At 43.6% G+C, this 20,951-nt stretch overlaps 1 protein-coding gene across 1 annotated transcript in view; it reads left to right on the top strand.

Moving 5' to 3' along the window:
- The first annotated feature begins 386 nt into the window (after positions 1-386).
- Specc1l (sperm antigen with calponin homology and coiled-coil domains 1 like) overlaps positions 387-20,951 on the top strand; it is a 112,307-nt gene continuing 91,742 nt past the window's right edge. The window contains exon 1 of the mRNA XM_059281650.1: positions 387-552. The gene's annotated coding sequence lies outside the window, so the exon portion shown is untranslated. The remainder of the gene's footprint in view (positions 553-20,951) is intronic.

Below are 20,951 nucleotides of genomic sequence, written 5' to 3'. Positions count from 1 at the left end.
TTTTGTGTTCCCTCATGTGCACTAGCAGTGCCGGTGATGTGCATTTTTCTCAACGGTCGGGTTCATTAAGAGCAAAGTACTCAGCACACTGAAAACAAACACTTCAACCAGAACGGACCTGTTTGCCTGCGAGAGAAAAACCTAGAACGAGGGGCTCCTGCATGGATCACCCGGCAGCCCTTACCTTCCTAAGCAACATCTCGCAGCGCAAAACGCTTGCAGCTACCAAAGTGGCACGGCCGGCTCGCCACCGCGCCTGCGCAGCCCGGAGACAGCGGGCGCCTGCGCAGTGGTGGGCCAGGGTGGCGACACGGCGCGTGCGCAGGGAGTCGTCCGGAGGAGGGGAGGGGGGCGGCGCTGGCCGGCCAGGGGTGGATCAGGGGCGGGCGGAGGGCGGGAGCCGCCAGGGAGACAGGGCGGGCCGAGGGAGCGGCGCCGTGGGGTTGGCTGCTGCCCCGAGGCCGGACTCAACGGATCCGGGCCGCGCCACCGGGCCAGCTCGCCGCCCGGCCCCAGCCCGGAGCCAGCGAGTGAGCGAGGCGGTGCCGCGCGGTAAGAGCCGGGGCAGGGTCTTCTCCGCTTGGGCCGCGGGCACCTCCGTCTCCTCAGCGCCGCCCGCGCGGCCGGGCCCGGGCGGCCCCGCAGACCCTGGGCCCCGCGCCTGCGCTGTCCCCCTTCGCCACCCCCTCTCCACCCCCAGCCATCGGCGCCTGCGCTGTCTCCTTCCCGGCGGACCTCACAGCTTGCGGGGCAGACCCCCCCCCCCCTTCACCCCCGTCCCCCCGAGAGCCCTGGCTGGTGTGGTACCCAGCTAGCTGGGGATCTCATCCTGGCGGAGAGGCTGGGTGCGCCCCTCGTGCTTGGATTCATTCCCTGTGGTGCCGGGGGAGACGGGGCATTCATTCGCCCTGGTTGGTCTCTTGCCCTGGGCTGGGATAGGTTGCCTCCCCGTCTGGAGGATTGAGTGTGGGGAGCAGAGGCGGGGGCGCGGAGGACCCCCGAAGGCTGCGTCCTGTGGTTAGGACCTAGCTGTGTGAAGCTGGCAGTGTTCTTTATTCTTGAGACTTGGCTAACTGTGTCGAGTTGGATGTGTGTTGTTGAAGAAATGCTGCATTTCCAAGCAGTGGTTACACGTTTGAGACATCTGTAGTTCTTTTTTTGGGGCGTGTGTGTGTGTGTGTGTGTGTGTGTGTGTGTGTGTGTTTCTGGGTGGGTTTAGCTATTCACAAACCAAACGAAAATTTCCGTGATCCTTCATATACAGGCAACCTTGATTTGTTCATTGTCTTGAAGATCTGTCCTAAAGTGCAGGTGGGGAGCCACTGGATAAAATGGAAAATGACCTTGTCATGAAAAAGAATCTTAAGCTTTGGCCCACACTTGTAATACTGGTACTCGGGAAGCTGAGGCAGGATGAGCTCGGAGTTGGGCTGTACCTTGTCTCAAAATAAAATAAAAGACAGCTATTGGAGCCCAACAAGGCTTGACACCCAGGAGGCTAAACCTTGAGGTGAATTCAGCTGCGGACCACAGGCAACAGCAGTTCTTTGTAAAGGTTTGGAGGGAGGGACCGGCGTTGTTGCACAGGCAATAATACTAAGGCACTGCCCTTTGTTGGTCTTCCAATACATCAGGAAGAAGTTTGAAAAACAATATGTGTTGAATTCATATAGATTTTATTCTTGTCCTTTCATTGTACTAGCTTAATACAAGAAACTCTTGGCGATTGATGTATACTTGAGGATTAAGTTGTATGTGAATAACTTCATTACCCTGTCTTTGGGATTAAGGGCATGGCGTATGGCTAGATACATACAGCTAAGCTATATCCCCAACTCTGCTAGCCTCTTAACCTTTAATTTGGAGATGGAGGTCAGACCAAGTATCCCAAACTAGCTATATCCCTCTTTTTGTTGCCACACAGGCCGGTAACTTTCAGTCCTGTCTCAGCCTCTGGAGTAGCTGGAATTAATTACAGGCCTACACCGCCCTTCTAGCCTAACTTCATCATTCTGTAAGAGACTCGAGTGTCTGCAGATTTTAGTTATCTCCAGAGAACCTCTAATGCCCCGTGGAACTAGGACAGTTGTAGTTTTTTTCCTAATCAAAAAATAGAAAAGTAGTATGTATGTTGCAAAATAGTCAAACCAATATAGGAGAGGATATGGAGAAAAAGAGTATTGGTCTCATTACATTTTTTCATTTCATTATTGAGAAAGAGCTGATGTCCCCCTTTCCTAGATCCCCCATAAAAATGTGCCATTTTCCCTTTGGGTCTAGTGTACACCAAACAATATCCTAACCCTCAGCAACTTTAGATAGCTTGAGAATATTTTGTATGTTTGCCTATGTGTATCCCAGATATATAAGGATTTCCTTGATGTTTCAGTAAGAAAGTGATTATTATACCGTAGAAAAACTGTATCAAGGTGTCTCTTGGTATCATTCAAAATATCCGTATCTGGACAGTTCAAGTGAAATTTGCTCAGGGTGTGAGCCTACATTTTGCTTTCTTGACAGCATGTGACTTCTGAAGCAGAGGTTCCCTTTCTAACTGACTTGATGTAGCTCATTTGATCAGATGACTCAGGTATTGCAAAGGGTCAAAATTCCTATCAGGGTTGGGTTTTCTGAATGTACAAGACTTGCTAAATAGACATATGCATATTTAAATCCCATGTCTAACTTGCACAGAGTGTTATGCAAGCATCTCACCTTAATAGAGGAGCGGTGACAGGGTCAGGAGGTGTGGCTTTGGCTGTAAGTGAGTTTCTCCATTCTGTGTGCATGCATACAAAGGAGCTTCAGGAGCAACTTTAATATTAAAGAATCCTTGTCTACAGTTTTCAACAAGTGTCTGCATGACACTGGGAAGTGTTTAATTATTTTATCAATACAAATTTGGGAGTCAGATATCAGGGTAAAAATCTGTATGATCGGAGAAGCTGCGGAGAAGCGACCAGTGACAACCTCTCTCTCCTTTCCCATCGAAAAGACCAGAATCTTTGTAAGCCCCTCCCTACTACTTCCTGTGTCTCTCTATATGTCCTGGGTCCTCCAAAAAAACCTCTATGGCTAATTTTGGTCAGCTAGTAGCTAGCTCCGCCCTCTGATTCAAGGTAAACTTTATTGACACTCTCAGGGGTGTCAGAGTGTGATCAAAATATCCCACAACAACACTGTAGTTTCCTTCTCAAAAATTTGGGTGATGAGCCAGGCTATGTAGTAAGGTAGGTGAGAATGAATTTGAGATACTCTGGTGTGAAGGAATATTGAGTAGGCCTTTACGTAATAAGAAAAACAAGGACAGTGTTGGGAGTTTTTATGACACTGAATTTTATCCAATTTAAAGGACCATCATTTCTAAAAAAAACAAAGTAACGAAAAAACATCCAGTTTCTTGGTAATAACATTAAGCATTTAGGGTCTGGAGAGTTGTCTCAATGGTTAAGAGCATTTGTCGCTCTTACAGAGAACCTGTGTTTGATTCCCAGAACCCACATACCATCTGTAACTCCAGATACAAGGGACCCCACACCTTTTAACTTCTGTGGACACCAAGCATGCATGTAGTGCACATAAATACATTCTTTCAAAACACTAATACATATAAATAAATCTAAAGGAATTTTAAAATTCAGCATCTAGTTGGATATGGTTTTACAGGTTTGTAGTTTCAGTTATATTGGAGGCTGGGGTGGAAGGGTTGCTTGAGTCTAGTATCTGAGGCCAGTATGAGCAATATAGGTAGGCCCTATTAAAAAAAGATTAAGCATCATTTATGATGGCGATACCAAATGATGGTGTGTGGTAATTGCATATGGTAAATATAAGACCACTTATTTATTGTGAGTTTAGAAATAATAATGAGAGCATAAAGTCTTGTTTTGCTGTTAGTGAGTTTAAGGAAAAATTTCTGGGCTGTTGTTGCTTTTAAGAAGATTCAAATACAGCTACAGCCCTGAGGAGGCTGAAGCAGGTGGAGCTCCAGGACAGGCAAGACTACATAGAGAGACCCTGTGTTGAAAAACCAAGGGGGGAATATTTAAGTACATTTTGTCTGTTTGTTTGTTTGTTTGTTTGCTTGTTTTTGAGATGGGACCTTCTTTTGTAATTCAGGCTATCTTCGAACCCACTGTGTAGACAATGATGACTTCACACTTTTGATTCTTCTGCCTCCATCTTCTGAATGCTAGAATTATAGGTGTAGCACCATGTCCAGGTTTATGGAGTACTGGAGGATGGAATGTAGGGATCTGTGTATGCTCAGCAAACACTCCATCAACTGAGCTATATTCCTGGGTAGGTCTGAATTACTTTTTGAGAATAAGTATGACTTTGTGATGATTTACCACAGACCACAAAGAATGTAAAAAGCCATTCGATGTGATATGAAGCATTTCCTGTGATTATCCTGGAAATACAGTTCTTGGGCAGGTGGGCCGGGGGTGGAGGGGCTCAGTGGGAGAGGAAAGCTCTTGCTGCACAAGTGTGAGGACCAGAGTTTGAATCCCCAGAATCTGACCAAAGCTGACGAGGTAGTGTGTATCTGTCACCGCAGTACTGCAATGGCAGTTGTGAGGACACAGGAGCATCCCTAAGTGCTCGCTGGCCAGCTAGCTTGTGGTATGCAGTAGCAAACAGGAGACCCTGTCTCAAGATGAAAGGTGAGGACTAGCACCCAGGTGGTTTTCTGACCTCCGCATGTGCTATGTGGCACTGGATGTCGGCATGCAAGAATACGACACAAACACGCTATACACATACACAAAGATCAATATGTGTATTTATTTCCCACATGTTATAAAATGTCAGGAGTTTTTCCCCCTTCCATTTGTGTGTATGTGTGTGTTTATCTGTATATGCATCATGTGCATAAAGCGCCCACTAGTAGAGGTTGACAAGTCCCTGGAATTGTGAGTATGTGCCAACAAAATAATACTAAAGGAAATTCCTGTTGGTTGGAATTGTTAGTACTGAATAGACTAGCTGCAAAGTAAAACACTCCCATCCGCTCAGAAGTTTTTTGTTGTGTTGTTGGTTTTTTTTTTTCTCAGTTGTTTGATCTGAAACAACATGATGATCAAAATGGTCTTGGGGATGTAGTTTAGTGCTCAACATCCCTAGATATCAGGGAAATGCAAATTAAAATTACAGAGATACTGTCTCAGCCTAGTCACTGGCTATTGAGAAATCTGATATGGGGAAAAGGAACTCTTACTCACTGATGGTGGGAGTGTGAATTAATATAGCCATTATGGTAGTCAGTTTGGCGACTCCTCTAGACTGCTCCTGGGCATTTTCCTGAAGATATTCTATCACAGAGATGTTTGCACATCTGTGTTGATTGCTGGTCTATCCACAACAGCAGGGAAATGGAAACAGCCTAAGTATCCATCAGCTGATGATTGGATAATGAAAATGTAGTACATACATACAATGGAATATTATGTAAATATGTATGTATATATATTATGTAAATATATGTAAATAAAATATGAAATCATGAAGTTTCTAGGAAGGTAGATGAACCTGGGAAGCATATTAAGTGAGGTGACCTAAAGTCCAAAAAATCAAACCACATGTTCCCCCTCATACGTAGGTCCCGGTCTGTAATGTGTTCATGTATGTGTATATAAACAGGTGTAAGTGTGGACTAAGTCCACAAGGTAAGGGAGACTATTAGGTGATGAAGAAAATGGGCAAAAGGACACAAGTCATGAGAGAGGACTTCAAACTATTCTCTTCTCTAGTTTTAACTCTGTCATAGGTGGTTTTGTGTGTGTGTGTGTGTGTGTGTGTGTGTGTAGATGTGAATCCAACTTTCTGTATATTAAAATAGCAATAATCATTTTGTTCCAAACGAATCTAGTATGTGTTATTCTTTTGAGGCAGTGATTGTGAAAATCGGGCTTTCCTTTTCATCCCATTTATTAGCACAATATGATGTGATTAGTTGCTGAGTGCATTTGTCTCATTGGCCCACTTAGAAAAAAATGATTAAAACTTTTTGTTGTTGTTCTGGAGGGAGGGGTTCGGTAATTGGAAATTTTTCTGGTTTTTTTTTCATTCTGTTCAAAGCTGTCAAATCATTTTATTACATTTAATGTGTAAATTATATTACACTTTATAAAGTATGGTTTTAAGAAAACTTAAGCTTCGGGTATAGCTTAGTGGTAGAGTACTTGCCTAGCATGTACAAGGTCCTGGGTTCATTCCCCAGCATCACAAAAATAAGTAAATAAGGCTTAAAGAATTGAAGAGGGGAGGGATATTGGGGCAGCTTTGATCCATAGTAATACAGAGGACTTTGATGTTCATGAAGCTTTTACTACATTTCATGGTAGTCTGCTCTGTGCTTATCCTCCAGAAAAGCATACTGTTATAAACACACACTCACACACACACACACACACACACACACACACACACACACACAGAACTATAGCTATGAAATCATACTGCTAAAAAAAAAGCTGTAGAGAAAAGTGAACAAGCAAAAAGATGATAGGGGATCAAAATGTATCAACAGGTATAAATGTTGAAAGCCTTCAAATGAATGTAATACCAAATTTGTCACTGTGGTGTGCACCAGTAATGCCAGCACCCGGGAAGTAGAGGCAGGAGGATCAGGAGATGAAAGTCATCCTCAGCTGCAGTGAGTTTAAGGCCAATCTGAGCTTCATGAGACTCTGTCTTAAAATAAATAACTCAATTAAGAGGTAAAATCTGGGTCTGCAGAGATGGCTGTGTGGTTAAGAGCACTTGTCCTTCAGAGGACTGGGGTTCTACATGAGTTCCTGACAATAGGTGGCATTTAAGAAGGGGGAGAAAAGGCATTTTGAGTTTTTTTTTTTTTTTTTTTTTATTAAGACTTATTTATTTATTATGTATACAGTGTTCTGTTGTCATGTATCCCTGCAGGCCAGAAGAGGGCACCATATCTCATTACAGCTGGTTGTGAGCCACCATGTGGTTGCTGGGAATTGAACTCAGGACCTCTGGAAGAGCAGCCAGTGCTCTTAACTGCTAAGCCATCTCTCCAGCCCAAGCATTTTGAACTTTTAGGAATAGCTGTGACGTGAACATCCCTTTGTTGGGGGAAAGAATTAGCCAAGGGAGGGAAAGGCATACCATAGAGTGGGCATCAATAGGCATCCTTCATGAAAGACCAGGCAGTCAAGGTTTTAGTCATCATAACCGCTAATCACCTCTCAATGTAGTTCAGAATAGCCTTAAACAGTATGTGAAGGAGAGTAACTGGGCTTCAGTAAAAGGTAAGACTTGACAGTGTTTCCTGCTGTGAAATGGTCTAGATTTACTCTCCAGTCCTTCAGTAACATAACAACATAATTTGAGTTTGTGATGGTCTCGATTTGGCTTTCTTATAGAAGTAGTTAAAAGTGTTGAGTTTGGGCCGGGCGGTGGCGCACGCCTTTAATCCCAGCACTTGGGAGGCAGAGCCAGGCGGATCTCTGTGAGTTCGAGGCCAGCCTGGACTACCAAGTGAGTTCCAGGAAAGGCACAAAGCTACACAGAGAAACCCTGTCTCGAAAAACCAAAAAAAAAAAAAAAAAAAAAAAAAAAAGAAGTGTTGAGTTTGTAACTGTTCATTGCTATGGATGGAGATGTAGTTGATTCTTGCACACCAGTCTTGTCCTCAGAGATCTTGCTGTGCTTAGATTACTCAGGAGTGTTTGCAGTAGATTCTGTTGGGTTTTCCATTCGGTTTTACAGTTTTACTTCTTCCTCCTCAATTTGAATACCATTTAGTTTGTGTGTGTGTGTGTGTGTGTGTGTGTGTGTGTGTGTGTGTGTGTGTTTCCTGGCTGGAACCTTTGATACATAGTAAAACAAAGTGAGAGAAATGGGCTTTCTTTCTTTTCTTTCCTCACGAGGGCACCAGATCTCCTGGAACTGGAATTACAGACAGTGGTGAGCTGCCATGTGGGTGCTGGGAATTGGACCCAGATCCCCTGGAAGAACAGCCAGTGTGCTTAACTGCCGAGTCATCTCTGAAGCCCTTCAAATTTTTTCATTCTAGGGTAAAATACTGTTTTATGGCATTCAGCATGACATTAACTATCGGTATTTCATAGAAACTATATACATCAAGTTAAGGAGATTTGTAGTTTTCTTAGGTTGTTTTTTTTCTTATTAAATTCTTTCTCTGAACTAATCCTATAGCTTTTCTTATTTACTTGGTAACATTGAATTTCATTGACTTTTGAATGTTAAACTTTGATTTGTGGATTAAGTGATATTTGTTCTTTTTTTTGTTTTTGTTTTTGTTTTTGTTTTTGTTTTTTCGAGACAGGGTTTCTCTGTGTAGCTTTGGAGCTTGTCCTGGAACTCGCTCTGTAGACCAGTCTGGCCTAGAACTCACAGAGATCTGCCTGGCTCTGCCTCCGGAGAGCTGGGATTAAAGTCGTGTACCACCACCGCCCGACTGACATTTGTTCTTCTTAAAAATTATTTATTCAACCAAAAAAAATAAATTTTAAAAAGCCAGGCAGTGGTGGCACACACCTTTCCCAGCACTCGGGAGGCAGAGGCAGGTGGATCTCTGTGAGTTTGAGCCAGCCTGGAGTACAGAGTGAGTTCCAGAACAGTCAGGGCTACACAGTGAAACCCTGTTTCAAAAAACAACAACAAAATTATTTATTTATTGGTGTGTGTATGTATATGTGAAGTTTATGTGTGTGTGTATATGTGAATGTGTGTGTGTGTGTGTGTGTGTGTGTGTGTGTGTGAGATATACATGCCACAGCACACTAGTGTCAGAGGACAACTTGTAGGAGTTGGTTCAAATCATCAGGTTTGGTGGCGAGTTCCTTAACCCAGCAAGCGGGCTCACTGGAACTCACTGGCCCTCATACACTCGTTGGCTTTGTTTGTTTTCAAGACAGGGTTTCTCTGTGTAGTTCTGGCTGTCCTTGAACTCAGAGATCCACCTGCCTCTCCTTCCTGAGTGCTGGAATTAAAGGCATGGGCCACCTGGCCTGGCCCTGATACTCATTCTTGATATAAAACCTTTGTTTTGGATTGTTGGATTAAATTTACAGATTTTTCTTTTTCTTTTGTGTTGCTAGGACTCAAACCCAGGGCCTCATACATGCTAGGCAAACACTGGTACAATACCCTTAAGTGCTACTTTTGTAAAATTTTGTTTAGAATGTATACATTCATTTTTTTTTTAAAGATTTATTTATTTATGTATACAGTGTTCTATCTGCGCATGCCTGCACGCCAGAAGAGGGCACCAGATCTCACTATAGATGGTTGTGAGCCACCATGTGGTTGCTGGGAATTGAACTCAGGACCTCAGGAAGAACAGGCAGTGCTCTTAACCTCTGAGCCATCTCTCCAGCCCAATGTATACATTCATTTCCTGAAGAAATACTGATTAGTAGAGTGTCTTTTTCTCTGTAATTTTTCCCCTTTTTTTTGGTAATGCTTTTGCCAACAAGCTAACCTGATAAAGTGAACTGGAAAATACGTTGTAGTTTTCTTGAAGAACACGATGATTTGAATGTGTTCCCAAATAAGACTGCTTTGGAAACTCAATCCCCAGTGCTGCAGGGTGAGGTGAGGCTAGGCAGTGCTTGAGTCATGAGGAGTTCACCCCCAAATGGATTAGATGACAGCTGTGAAAGGCTTGAGGCTATGCGTTCAAGCCTTGCTCTCTCACATTGCCCGTCTCTCACCATCTACCACAGGTGATCCACAAGGAGGCCTTGCCAGATGCGGCCCCTCTTCTAGACTTCTCCACTTCTGTGTGCCAACCAAATTCTATTCATATATCACCCAGGCTAAGGGTTCCTACTAGATCAGCTCAGAACAAACTAGCTGCAGACAGTTGATACCAAGAAGTTGGGCCTTTCCTATTATAAATACCTGACAATGTATATGCAGTTTGGGAACTGAGTGGAGGCTAGGTGGCTTTAAAGGAGCAGTCTAGAGAAAGATGTACATTTCTGTGAATGGAACATCACAGTCATGGAGCTATAGAAGAGCCTGGATGTTAGGGATTGGTTAAATGGCTGTCATCGGAATTGCACAAGAAAGACCATTCTAATGAGGTCTCAGGTGGAGCTAAGGACTAGGTACTGGAAACCCTAGCGAAGGCACTGTGGATCCCAGCTACAAAGACCTTAATGGAATACAGAACCTGAGAATAGTGGCAGGTGGGTGGTCAAGGTGCAGGGTGACCTTGCTGGGGGTTGTCTTCAGACGAGAAATGGCGAAGATGGATTAGGTTAACAAGAGAAGTAGAATAGCAAGGTTTGGAAAACGTAGAGACTAACCATTTACAGAAGCCTGGAGCTGATGTAGTGGTGCATGTTTAGAATCCCAGCACGCACATGGTCGATGAACCCTGCAACATAGTGGTACTCTCTCAAAGAACCAAGACAAAGCCAGGTGTGGTGGCTCACAGGTCTGATGACAGCACTTGGGAGGCCGAGGCAGGAAGATTCCTCTGCGTTCAAGGCCGTTTCTGAGCTATGTAGTAAGTTCCAGACTAGCTTGGGCTGCAGAGTAGAACCCCATCTCAGCAAACCAACCCCCCAAAAAATTAAATTTAAAAGTGTGTTAGGGAGATAATACTCAAGGTGTGACCAAGGAAACATTCGCTAAAAGAATTTATACAGATTGAAGGAAGTAGATTATATTTGTGAAGAAATCGGGAGAAAGACCCTGATGACATCCGAGAGACTTTGAGGCAGTCTTTGAGGGTTGTGTTTGCCAGGGAGACACTGTGGGACGTCGTTGGTTGCGGTGTGATACCCCTGGACTCTGCTCCCTGAGTCGCAGTGCAGTGTGTTCCAGCACAGTGTCCCTTTGCCCCAACTGTGACACATGTAGGTCCACGTACTACTCAGGCTGCCACTCTGAAAGTGGAATCAGTAAGCCTTGGTGCTAATTACAGATGATGAGCACAGTGCACGGGCTGTGGGCCATGGGCCGTGGGCCGTGGGCCAAGGGGCTGTGCAGCCTCTTTTGCTTAAAGGATGTGTCAGGCAGCCTAAGGGGCTTAGACAGGAATCTTACAGAGTCTGTCTACCTCAGAGCCTTCCTTCCATATGACACTGTTGAATTGTGGAATTAGGATGCTGTGGAGACTCCAGCACTGTAGAGCGCATGAGAGAAGCAGGCACAAGGCTCCAGCCTGGGAGATCTGTGGCACGGCCAGCGCCTGCAAAGCCTTATGGCCAGTGCTGCTTGATCTGTCCAGAAGGTGGGGTGTGGAATCGAGATTATTGGACCCTATGCATGAAAGAACTTTCCCTGCCAACTTTAAACTCGATGTGAGCAGCTGCTCTACTTCTGCATCTAGTCTCCTTTTTGGCATGCAAATCTCTCTCCTGTGCTTATCCTTACCCTCGCATCCCCCCTTCCTAGTTTCGGTTTTGAAAAGAGGTCTCACTGTGTTGGCTGTATAGCCCCAGGTGGCTTCTAAATCCTCCTCATGCCTCAAGCTCCCTAGTGCTGGTATTACAGGTGTATGCCGCAATGCTCAGGTCAGTGAAATGTTTCCTTCTGATTTCAGTTGTCACTGTATTTCATTCTAGAATTGGAAACAGAATTCTATGAAATGTAGGAAGTGTTCCCAGGTAGGGAAACCTTAACCATAAATTGGACTTCTCCCATAAGTACTGGCCATTCAGGTTATCTACTTTCCGCCCTGAGGCCATCTCTTCTTTTATGAGCTGTTGTATTCTGTGTTTCAAGGGATTTGTTTCATCTGAACTTTTGAACTTGTTGACTTAAAGTGAATCTTAGGTGTTGTACCCATTGGCTTTACACGTTTAGCCCTTCTTTGTTTTGCTTACTTTGATTTTCATTAAAATTTTCAAATTAAATTGATTTATGTAGTGTGTGTGTGTGTGTGTGTGTGTGTGTGTGTGTGTGTGTGTGTGTGTGGTAGAGAGGAGAGAGAATGAGAACGTGTGTGGCTTTGTAGATGTCAGGTTGTTCCCTCCACCCTGTGGGTCCCTGGAATTGAACTCGGTCATCAGGATTGGCAGCAAATACCTTTATCCAGTGAGCCATCTTGCTGGCCCCTTGTCTTTTTCTCATTTTTTGAAGAAGCAGCTGAAGTATTGCTTTGAGTCTTCTTTTTCTAGTGTGTTGTATTGAAATTTCCCTCCCCAAATATTGCTTTAATATTCCCACACATTTTTATGTCATGTTGTTATTTTTATTCAATTAAAAGTATATTCTCATGCCCCATTGCCATTTCTTCCTTCCTTCCTTCCTTCCTTCCTTCCTTCCTTCCTTCCTTCCTTCCTTCCTTCCTTCCTACTATAATTTTAATGTGGAGGGCTTATGTTGCCAAGCTGACCTTGAACTCCTGGGCTCAAGCCATATTCTGCAACCTTTAGAGCTGCTGGGCCCTGAGGCATCCACCACTGTTCCTGGCTAATTCCCCATTTGATTTCTGCTTTGACTCTGATGGGTTAGCAGTATTTGAGGACTTCTTAGAGACCTTTTTGTTATTTTCTAATTAATTAGTAGTCTACTAAAGAAAACAGCCACAGTACCATTACTCCATCTTAAAAAAGCAATAGTTCAGAAAGACAAGAGATCTGTGTTCATCACAGAATTGTGTTCAAAGGCCAGTGAAGTGAGTCAAGGAGGGTGGAGTGAATACTCTGAGAAGAGAAAGGGATGGACAGGTGGACGCCAGGATGTCAAAGAAAAGGTAAATATCAGAAGTGACCCACAGGTGGAGGTTGTGCTGTGGTGGTGAGGGGCAGCAGTGACGGTTGCCCACCAGAGCTCCCCAGGCCTCTCTGTAAGTGAGTGGTGGAAGGAGAGCTGGGCATGTTTCTAGTACCGTAGGGGAATAGAAGGAGTTAGATGTGAGCTTAGAACAAAGGAGAGTTGCCTCACTCACCGTGATGGGGGAAAGAGTTTATCATGTCACATGTACAGCTGTCCCTTGTTAGTTTACACACATGGTTTAATGTGGTCCTCAGATTCTGTGCTCTTTTGCTTTCTAACATACTCAGCTTATGCTGTTTTAGATTCTTAGATCTTTCTCCTGCTACTGAGCTATGAGTAGTTGTAGAGTGAGGTATTGATACCTTATGACAGGTCACAGCTGTAGTGGAGTGACTAAGTGACCTGACTCATTAAGAGTTAGGCATTGATTCTGACTGCATGGATTGGCTCTTCAGATCATAGCTTTGGTTTTCTGTTTCTCAACTGTCTGGTTATAGTTTTCGTATAGTTCCTGAGTGGTGACTCTGGCACATGCTGTTTGCTTCCTGTCTGTGCATTCTAGGAGAGTCCCGTGGGAGAAATGTATGCATAATTGATCTATAATTTCAAAGCCACTGTTTGGGATTCCTCCTGCACCTTAAGCTCAGGTCTGTTTCTCCTACATTAAACCAGCCACTCTGCCAGCCATGCTGCCTGGGTCACACAGGAACTTCCAACTGATATATTAGTCCCTAGCCATAATGTTCCTCATCTTTCGCAGCCAGTCTCAAAGGACTGTTTCCCCCTTCCCCACACCCCATCCCATGCCATCCAACCCGTTATATGAGGTACAACTCAAAGAGCTTTCTTTTCCCAACTCACTGTCTCCCCTCCTCATGAAACCCCAAGTATTTGGGTTTAACTCTTAGCGCTTACCAGCAACCCCCAGTGGCTGTTATGTGTACCACTATACTTAGGTAGAAATGTATTTGACGTAAATTGATGTTCTTAATTAAAGATGGCTTGAGTTAATTGTATGAATACTGTATTGTGTAAGATTGTTACTGTCTGCCAAAAAATCTGAGCATAAAGCCATCATGATTTGATGGGTATCGAATAAAAATTTTCTTTTTGGAAATGCTAAGGAACCTTGGCAGAGGAGGGAATGGCCAGAGGAGACTCACAATTTCTTGGATTCTGTCAGTTTTAACTTTGGGAACTAATTTATTTAGGACTTAATCTGCAAAAATAATTTATGTACTATAGCCAGAAATTCTTTTAGACAATCTCTTTCCAGTCTTGCCACTTTCCTGGAATGCTAAGTATTATCAGCAGTTTAATGGTCTCCTCAGCGGTGCACATTAAAACAGACTGCCAGGCGTTGATTTTATGTCTGTTACACTTTTAAAAGCAGTAATGGGAGAAGAGTATGTAGTTGCAGGTTTGGAAAATTCAGGTTGTTTCTTTTATGCCCAAATCTCAGGAAGCCCCCACCCCTACCCCCAAGACCACCACGGAGACTGAATCCCGTATGTAAAAGCAAAGAGCCTTTATTTCAAGCTCAAGCTTGGTCTCTCTATCTGTCTGATGCAGTGGTGAGAGCAGAGAGCCCCGAGCCTGGGCGGGATAGGGTTTTTATTATAGTAGAGGTTGGGGGTGCCGGGGTTTCCAGGGTTCAGTACCCTGATTTGCTGACATTTGTCTAGGGGTACCTTGGCAAAAGGGGAATAAGTGTGTGCTAGGCTTAGGCATCTGGAGATCTTATCTAATCTTATCTAACGTGGGAATGTTTGGATTGTCAGGTACCTCCCCTTAGATGCTGGCCCTCCCTGGGTGATGTCAGTTTATGGCTTTTCCTCGATCCGGGTGCTGCCTGCCAGTAAACTGAAACTCAGGCCTGCTTTTTAGCTGGTTTTCATGGATCCTGTCATGGCAGTAGTGTAGCCAAGCTGGTGCTTGGGTCACACAGTTTCTACTTGTTTCTCATATTTCAGTGAACTTTTCTGTGCTAAAGCAATGAAATAGAGTTGTGTTGAATGGTCTTTTGAAGACTAACTCATTTCTTCTAGCATCTGCTTAGTTGTGGTTTAATGGAAAGAGCTGACTCTGGGTTGACCAATTGTCACATTCTCTAGCCTCGGTGTCTTCCTCCTCTCCATCCCGGAGAGTGATTGTGGGACTTAAATATTATAGTACTTGTATAGCGTGGGGCTCGCCTTATTAGTTATTTATTTGCTGTCATTTTTAAGTGATGCTAACAAAACCAACCAAGTATCTTGCTGGCTGTGACCCTTTTGAGAATTCTCTAGCTTTTCTTTCCCATTTAGCCTTGATCCAGCTGCAGTCTGATTTGGACACATCCTTCTCTGGTGCTAGCTTGGCTCTGCTTACTGTCATTGACATTCAGTCACCTGACATTGACTAAAGGGCCGTTTGGGCACAGCAGATGAGTGTGCCTTTCTCCCATGCCTTTACCTCCAGACTCCCTTCACTCTGTGGCCAAGTAGGAAGGAGGGAGGTGTGAGGGGAAGAGACTCTTAATATGAAGGTTATTTGCATTTACCATGTTAAATGCATACATGTTAGCAATAATTGCCCCAATTTTAGACCATCGCCCAGCTCCACATTTGCTTTTAAAGTGGTTATTTTTAATGTATTGTCTGAGTATTTGGTATAATTCATAACTGTAATAGCTGTGTGTGCGGTGTGCTGTGGAATAATCCTCTTGTACACTGTAAAGATTTGTCACTCAAATTGATTTAATCAAATGCTGATTGGCCAGTAGCCAGGTAGGAAGTATAGGCAGGGAGACCAAACTAAGGATGATGGGAAGGAGAAGGGTGGAGTCAGAACTCGCCAGCCAGATGCAGAGGAAGCAAGATGAGAATGTTGTACTGAGAAAAGGTACCAAGTCACGTGGCTAAACATAGATAAGAATTATGGGTTAATTTTAATGTAAGAGCTTGTTAGTAATAAGCCTGAGCTATTGACCAAGCATTTATAATTTATATTAAGCCTCTGAATCAGTTATTTGGGAAGCAGCTGCTGGATATTTGGGAACAGGCAGGTGGGAGAGAAACAACCCAGTGGTGGGCTGGAGGATTGGTTTAGTAGTTAAGAACACCTGCTGCTTGTGTCTCATAGTGGAGTCTGTAATTCCAGTTCTAGAGGATCTAATGCCTTCTGGTTTCCATGAACATTGCAAGCATGTGATGCCCTTGCATGCATACAGGCAAAACATTCATACACATAAAATAAATTAATAAGGGCTGGAAAGATGGCTCTGCTGTTAAGATCACTAGCTGCTCTTCTAGAAGACCCAGGTTCCACTCCTAGCACCCATATGGTGACTCACAATGTCTGTAACTCTAGTCCCAGGGTATCTAATGCCCTCTTCTGGCCTCTAAGGGCACTATGCATGTGGTGCTCAGTCATACATGCAGGCAAAACACCCATACACATAAAATAAAGGAAAAAAAATTAAATCTCACGCCTTTAATCCCAGCACTTAGGAGGCAGAGGCAGATGGATCTCTGTGAGTTCAAGGCCAGCCTGGTCTACAGAGTGAGTTCTAGGACAAGCTCCAAAGCTACACAGAGAAAGCCTGTCTCGAAAATTGAAGAATTTAGTATAGAATTTATTGCATTATGATTGACTTAGTAAAACATTTTTTATTGGCTTTTCAAAATTAGTTTGGTTTTTGTAGGTGTGATTTTTATCTGACACTGAGTTACCCATGGCACCTACCATGACTTCAGTTCTCCTTTGACTGTGACTCCTTTCCAGTGTTTAACTCTGTTCTTAGTTAATAATTTTAAGATGATTTTTACATTTTAAATACAGACTTGTGAAACTCTAGAAACTATAGAAAGCTATATTTAGATTGCTTGGGTCAAGACCTTTTGTAGATTTTTTTAAATGGGATAATGCTAGGGATAAAAATCACAATTAATAAGCAATTACATTCCTAAAATATGTTTTGAGCACTCCTTGCTGGTATTATCAAGGCTCACAGAGTTAGCCATTTACAGAATGCCAGACCTGGGATATAATCTAGGTTTCTTGATTACCATTCCTATGGACTCCTTACCATGCATCTGCAGCATTTCCTGATTTGTAATTTTCAGTGGGAAAGATCTAGAAGCTAGTGTTGTTTGACATCTACATGCTAGAGTATGTAATTTAGTATAAGTAGTAAGAGAAACAGTCTTTAGTCATTCCTTGTAAAGGAGTCTCAGCCAGGCATAGTGACATACACCTTTAATCCCAGCATTTAGGAAATAGAGGCTGGTAGGTTCAAGGCCAGCCAGAGCTAAGTGGGACACTGTCTCAGAGGGAGTAGAAGAAAGATTTCTCTTACAGAGTACCTTTTGAATTGCTGCCTTAAAAAAATATTTTTGTTTTATGTGTGTGCGTGTTTTGCTTTTGTGTATTCTGTACACTGCCTGTGTGCCTTGTGTTTGTAGAGGGTGCTGGGTTCCCTAGGACTGTGGTCACAGACAGTTGTGAGCCACCATGTGGGTGCTGAGAATTGAACCTGAACCTGGGTCCTCTGGAAGAGCAGCCCGTGCTCTTACCTGCTAGTCATCTTTCCAGCTCCAAGTTCTGCCTTTTACTTAATTAATTGTTTGTTTGTTTTGAGATGGTCAGGCTGGTCTCACACTTGTTATGCAGCTGAAGATGACCTTGAATTGAGTTTCTCTGCCTCTACCTTTCAAGTGCTGGGTTACAAGGATCCACCACTATTCCCAGCTGCTTTTGTTTTAATAAAGCTTTAGTAATACTTGGGATTTGCAAGATGTTCCTTTATAACTTTTGATAGCTTCTATCTATCTGGTCTTCGTTGTGGGCTGTTACTCTGATAAGCATGCTAGGTTTATTATTTAATTATCTCAACATCCTTATAAAGTACATACTGTTACCAACCCCATTTTATGAACGAAGGAACTAAAATTTCAGGAGTTAAGCAACTAGTCTCTAGATAGATTTGATCTCAAATAGTTACTAGTTTTTAAGACTAAGCATGGAAGATTTTTTTTTTAATCCTCCTCAGCATGGAAGATCTTATGATAGCAGTTAAATTCAATACTTTAAAATATCAGTGCATTTGTTTTGCAGGGGAAAAACGATTATAATGAAGTTAGAGTTTAAAGGAAAAGATAACATTCAGGTGTGATGTAGAAAGCAGTCTTGGGTGCGTTTCCGTAGTGTCAAGAAAGGTTCCTGTCCCTCACTGTTAGTTTGGAGACACCCACCAGCCAGGGAGGGGCTTCAGAGCCCCTCTGGTTTCCAAGACACTCAGTGTCCTTGATCAGGTTGGCTTCTCTTTGATGCAGTGTGCCAGGTAAGATAACTCCATAGGGTTCCATTGGCATTACTTCTAAAACTGTATTGGTCTATCTTTTGTGGGTAGATACTTGGAGAGGGTCGGGCTTCTAAATGGCTCTCTAACATTGGTATGTTGCAACATGTCTCTAACCTTTGAGCCCTGGTGAAATAACTTCTAGAATTAGGCTGTAAAGACTCCCCTCTTACTGGTTTACATGTGTTATTTGTACCAGAAGGTTTTTTTTTTTTTTTTTTTTTTTTTTTTGGTTTTTCAAGACAGGGTTTCTCTGTGTAGCTTTGCGCCTTTCCTGGAACTCACTTGGTAGCCCGGGCTGGCCTCGAACTCACAGAGATCCGCCTGGGTCTGCCTCCCTAGTGCTGGGATTAAAGGCGTGCGGCACCACCGCCCGGCGTTGTACCAGAAGTTTTTAAGCGGACTTTATTAATTCTCTTTTATAAGAGAGGAAATTTATAAAGATAAGTGATTTGCCTCTGGTAACATAACTCATATGGCAAAGCTAGAGCTTGGACCCAGGTCTCCTGACTTTTCTTTTAAAACACTGTTATTATATATATATATATATATATATATATATATATATAGAGAGAGAGAGAGAGAGAGAGAGAGAGAGAGAGAGAGAGAGCGCACACGAGCTCACACATGCACTTACATAGCATAAGGACATGCCACAGGACATGTAAAAGTCAGAGGATAACGTGGGAGTTGGTTCTTTTCTCTACTCAGGTTGTCAGGTTGTGCGATATCTCACCAATTCTATCTTATTTATTATTACTATCTTTTTAAATTAAGAAAATGTTAGACTGAGTCTTGTTATGTAGCTCAGGATGAACTGAAAATCTGTATAGCCTAGCTTGGCAATCTTCATGCCTCATGCTGGAGAGGAATATTGGACTTCATTGCGCCTGAGGCCCAGAGGAGGCCTCTTTGGGTACACCACAGATTGTTGCTTTGTCCCATGTAACATTGTCAGCGATTAGGTGAATATCTTAATTACTTTGCTATTGCTGTGAAGAGACACCATGACCAAGGCAACTTATAAGAGAGCATTTAATTGGGTACTTGCTTACCGTTTCAGAGGGTGAGTCTTTGACTATCATGGCCAGCATTGTGGTGGTTGGCAGGTGTAGAAGGGGGGAAGAAGGGAGGGAGGGAGAGGGTGGAGAGAGAAGAGGAGAGAGAGAGACTGGGTTTGTCTTGGGCTTCACAACTTCTCCAGGAAGGCCACACTTCTTAATCCTTTCCCAAACAGTTCCACCAACTAGGGGCCAAGCACTGAAATATGAATCAGTAGGGGCCGTTCTCATTTAAACAACTACAATGAATGACATTAAATTATGAGGATGCCTTACATAGATTCCTTACAGTGCAACTTCCTTTTCTTAATTGCAGAAGTAATAATAGCATGCTAGTCAAGGATGAAGAGATGAGTGAGCAGTGGCTGATCTTTAAGGGGCCCTGGATTTGATTCCCAGCACTTAGGTGGTGTCTCATAACCATCCTTAACTTCAGTTCCAGGGGATCCAGCACCCTCTTCTGGCCTCCACAGGCACCAAGCACACAAGTGGTGCACAGACATACATGTAGGCAAATCACCCATACACATACAAAAAACTTTAAAAAGGGATACAGGTATGTTCAGAATGGTGCAGGAACTGAAAGGAATGAGCTGGAAAGTTCCTGGTACTGAGCTGCTGGGGGAAGAGCCCACAAAGGCAAGCTCTCTGGCATTCTCAGACACTGAGTGCAGTGGAGTCAGAACAGTACTTTTGAGCGATAGACTTTGAGCTTAGATTAAGGCAGTATAAAGTCGCAGGGAAGGGGATTCCTATTTCATGTTCTCACTCTTATCCCTTATGTCCTGTGACTCTGTCCTTCATAGCAGCCCCAGTCTTATCTTTGGGAGATGCAGATTGATTAGAACATGATTTCTTAAAACTGTGTGTTGCTACCTCTGTGTGGGCCTCAGTGCAAGGGACAACAACTACAGTTTTCAGAGTCACATGTGTTTCTAGCATCACTGACCTGTGTTGCATCCTGTGACTTCACTGCAGCCTTGGCTAAACTGAAAAATTTTGGATTAATTTTGTTGGCAGAGAGATTTCAAGACCACCTAATATTGACTCTGCCCTGTGGTTATTAATGATTACTCTTATGCAGATTTACATTGAGAAAGTGGAAACAGGGCAAAAAGAAAAATATAGAATGTACAGTTCGAGGGGAAAAAAAGCCCAGGAAATTTGATGTTGGAACCAAGGTATGTACTGAAAAAGAAGGAGAAGCCTGATGTGAAATGGAATAAAGGGAGTGGTGCCCTCAGGACAAGATGCCACCCAGCTAATCCTCTGATTTGTGAAAGGAAAAGGTTTGAGGGATTTCCTCTACCTGAAAAGCAACTACAAAGGAACGCTTATGCAAATGTAGTTCAAGGAGGGGCCAGGTTCCGTCCAAAGGAAGTAGTCAGACTTGGCTGCGTCAGCCACATGGTTCTAGCTTTAGAGCCATGAAGGATACAGGAGTAAAGGGGTTGTGGAACTTCCTCCATGGGTAAGGAGAGCTGCAGAGGCTGGGCATGTGGCAGTAGAGTCCCTGCATGGAGGCCCTCCCTGAGAGGCCATTTTGTAGATGTGAAAGTGAAACCTGGATTGTGTTAGAGACCACAAAATGTTGGAGGTGCAAGAGCCTTGGGACCCGTGCCAGGGAAAACTGAATGCAGGGAGTGGAACCGGCCCGAGAGAGGGAAGTGTGTTGTGGTTAGTAAAGCCGGGAGGAAAGAGCCATGTAAGTAAGTAAGCCTTTTGACACTGGACACAGAGCTACAAGATTTGGAGTTTGCCCTGCTGGGTTTCGATATAGAACTAGCCCCCACAGATGTAAGGTGTCTGTCTACTGAATG

Source organism: Peromyscus eremicus, chromosome 16_21 (genome assembly GCF_949786415.1).
Source record: "Peromyscus eremicus chromosome 16_21, PerEre_H2_v1, whole genome shotgun sequence".
NCBI lineage: Eukaryota > Metazoa > Chordata > Mammalia > Rodentia > Cricetidae > Peromyscus > Peromyscus eremicus.
This window is presented reverse-complemented; position numbering and strand designations above follow the sequence as displayed.